Here is a 4,173-nt window from a genome sequence, read left to right on the forward strand (position 1 = left end):
AGGGATTTCTTCCATATTTTACGGGTAAATGGTGATGGTGCAAAGCTTTCTCCTGTGAACTGTGCCATATAGCCCTCTGACATGACAGCAGTATCAATGCACCAAGGAATGTTGACCTCAGTGCTGGATTTTACTGTCAGATTCTGCATGTCTGGACTTAAAGACTTTTGTCTACTTGGAATCTACCAGGAACCTGATCAAATGGCCCTCTAGTTTTATACCTCAAACTAGTGTAAACACTGCCTTTTGACTAATACAAAGAAAAGGAATTGGAGAGAGGACCTTTAGGGTAACCAGCAAAGTAACTTTAAAGAATTGCTGGTCTTCAGTTTGGGAGCCAGAGGTGCAATCTTCATAGTGGAGAACCTCGTGTGGCATGCCAGGCCATGACTCTGTGTGACCCTCTGGCATCAGGAACCCCAGAAGAGTTGCACAGCTGCCTGGCCTCCGACCAGCCTGAGAGGCTAGTCATTCCAGGAAACTGGCGGCAGTGGTGTCATTCCTAGGAGCATGATCCAGCCAAGAGGAATGGAGATTTGATAGCCATGAGAAAGCTAATTGTGGAGGATGGAGGGCTCCTTTCATTCATCTTTCTTTCCTGAACACCCATCAGTAAATGTTACCTTAAATGAAACGTGTAATTCTAGCCACTGCTTGGAATTGATGGTTGTATGGCTTGTAGGCTTAACGATTTTTTAGCTTACATAAATTTTTGTTCTGAATTGGTTTTGCAAAAAAAAAAAAATTGCCCTCCCACAGTTGTAGGCCATAATAATGTAATGAAGTGTACCAGTCTCTTAAGTTCCTATCACTTGGAGTCTAGTGGGGAGACACAGAATAGTAGATCAGGTGAAATTCAACTCAGTAAAATTTGGTGGCCATCTCAGGTACCAGCCGTGTGCCATCTTGGCTCAGTGGAGCTTGGTGTAGAAGTTCCTTACTTCATGCAGAAGGTTGGACGTTTATATGGTATTGGATAGTATGTTTAAAAGCCTGCTCGTGTAGACCTTCTCAATTGCCCCTCTCTGGAAGTGACACCGATGTATCAAGACTGGTGTCAGTAATGAACAGCCTGAGGTGGATTCAGGAGTTCTCTCACAATATCGCTCTGGTGGCCTGGGAGGGTAGAGAGGACTCAATAGAACCTTACTCTGTGGTTGATGTACAATGTTGACATTTCTAGGACCGAGAGTGCTGATGAGTGGGTGTGGGTGGGTGCTTGGGGAGAAGCACACAGTAGGTATGCCTGAACAAATTGTCATCCAGATGCAGTCTAGCCCTTTTGAATCTGATAATGCTAGTGGACTGTCCCAGTCTAAATGAATTTGGATTAAACCAAGGTTTTATCAGAATGGCACCAGATTTGATATATTTTGATGTAGAGCCATTTAATAAGCCACCTTCTTCTACTTGCTGTTAAGAGAGAAACAGCAGAATATGAAGCAACGCGAGAGCCTGTAAGAAGTGGATGGTCGGAAGTGGAAATAATTTCATTTGCTGAAGTGATCTGGAGATGGGCGTGTCTCTCTATAATACATGCATGAACCGGGCACAGTGCCTGGTACTTAGTAGGTCCTTGATAAATGTAAATAAGATATAACAGCAATAAATAAGAAATTATGCATAGCCCGCTTGTATTTTTGATTCTTCTCTCTTTCATTAGTCTTGAATTCCAATTCCTATATTGCTTTTGGCTGCCAGGTTATTCTGTCTGCTTACTTGGTTCTTGACATACAAGTTATGCAATAAAATTCGTGAAATGAATAAATGAAGGAAGGACAGCTTGCAGTGGTTCTCTGTATTTACTTCTGAGGCAATGTTAATCATTTCCATTTCAGAGGAACTAAAAAAGATTCCTATTCATTAGCATCAAAATTTCCCTTATAATAAATATAGTGGTGTTGGTCAATCAACTTAATATTAAAACAACCAGTATGTTTTTTTTCTTCTCTTTTTTTTCCTTCTTGATAGATTTTCTTGTACAGTCCTTAAAAAGTGGGACAATTCTATTTTTTAAGTTGGCAGTTTTGAAAGTCATTTCATTTAAATATTTGAGTATTAGTCGATCACTTTGTCCAACTTCTCATTCTGGTTTGTCCTCGTTCCCTCCTACTTCACATCTGTCCTTCCTTCTCAGCTGCCTGTCTTGCTGACCTCAGGCTCCAGCACCAGGCACAGAAGTGACAGTTATATATAAGTCACTTAACCACTCACATAATTGTGTGAGGTCAAATCCCCATAAAAGGGCCCATATTCTGTACCATTCCTAGCGATTCTATTTGTCTGATCCAACCCGGAGTGGGACACAGAGACAGTGTTGTCCTGTGGTCTTCAGCTTCCTGCGGTGACATTTAACCACTCACATAATTGTGTGAGGTCAAATCCCCATAAAAGGGCCCATATTCTGTACCATTCCTAGCGATTCTATTTGTCTGACCCAACCCGGAGTGGGACACAGAGACAGTGTTGTCCTGTGGTCTTCAGCTTCCTGCGGTGACATTGGCAGAGTGATTCTGAGGGTCTGGGTACTACTTAAAAGCCATGGTATGCTGGCCTTCAATAATTTTGTAAGCCCCTGATATCTGCTAATCAATCCCTTTGTTCTTTTACTAGCCAGGGTGCTTTCTATTGACTGAATTTTACTATTGCAAGGTTATATAGCTCATGCTAACTCAGAATTATACGGGGAAGAGAATTCTAAGAACCATAGTTCAAATTAAGCTAAATTGACAGAGTAAAACTTTAACTGGACTTTACTGATGAAGATATTATTATTACTAAGTTAGCCATGGTTTCTATCCTCATGGAACTTATGGCCTAGCAAGAGAAAAGATATTACAAATATGATCTGTTCCCTTTCCTTCCATTGAAAAGATTTCCTTTGACACTTTTCCCAGTTCCTAGGAGGGAAGTGGTCATGTTTTCCCCTTGCTACATCAAAAAGAAGCTAGGGCAGAGGGCATCTTGCTAAAATTCACACGTAAGTCTGATGTGAGAGCTGATGTCTTGCTGCATGCTAGCTCCCGGATTTTGGGAACTCATGATTCAGAGTGGCCTGTTTTGACACTGGGTTGGGAGAAGGTGTTGAAAAATAGTTTCTTGCTAAACACGATAGTGAAAAAAAAAATCTGGTTTGGAATCTTTCAAAAGAAAGAAAGAAAGAAAGAAACAAACAAACAAAACCCAACCCAAAACACCAAAACAAGCAAATTAAAAAAATCTATTAAAAGACCTGGCACTCCATATATCTAAATAGATGTATCTTTAATATCATAAAAATTCAAAACCATATCCTGCCTTATATTTGTGGTCTATTGTTCCAAATGTAACTGAATGTCATTACTATAGGAGTATGGTGCTGAAGATTATAAGCTGAAGTACTTTGACTAAATTATAAACCACTGTATTGAATTTCAGGTAATGCCAGTTAAAAATTCTAAAAGCTGTACTAACATTTTACGTTTTATGTTTTTTCATCTGGCAGGATTTCAGGATTTTACTCCATTTTGTAAATAACAGTATGATTAGGCCTCCCCTTAGATCTTCCAGGAATGAAAATTGTTTCTTTAACTGTTTTTCATCACCTGGTAATATAAACCACTGATGAAAAAGGAACATAGAACAAGTCTAACTTTCTCTCCTGAGTCCCGTGGCTATGGAGTGCTGTTTTAGTCTCCATATCCTCCAAATGCATCTATGAAATTCCCTGAATACCTAACCCTGTTAGGCTTAAATGTCTAATACATACTATTTATTCTTGAATCTAAATCACTAATTTGCCAGCATGGAAATAGTGAAGTGGTCAGGAAGTTGATGTCAGCTACTCAGGAAATGGTAGGGCTGGCTCACAGGATAAGGTGCCCCTACGGGGAAGAGCAGTCATTAGCTGGTTTGGAGTCTCTCAGCGTACTTTTTCAGGATGAGAGATTTAGATTAACAAGGATAGAGTACTTATTATGTACTAGGCCTGTGATGCACGATGGAACATTATGTCATTTAATCTTCACAGCAATCTTAGGAGACTAGCAGTACAATGCATTATTATCTCTATTTTGCAGAGAAGGAAATTGATGCTCAGAGAGGTTAAGAAGTTGCTAGAGTTGCATACTGAAAACAGTGGCATCAGATTCATGTCCAAATTGCTCCTTTACATCGATGCTGCCTCTGAGAGAA

This window comes from Galeopterus variegatus, unplaced genomic scaffold (genome assembly GCF_000696425.1).
Source record: "Galeopterus variegatus unplaced genomic scaffold, G_variegatus-3.0.2 Scaffold5750, whole genome shotgun sequence".
Classification (NCBI taxonomy): Eukaryota; Metazoa; Chordata; class Mammalia; order Dermoptera; family Cynocephalidae; genus Galeopterus; species Galeopterus variegatus.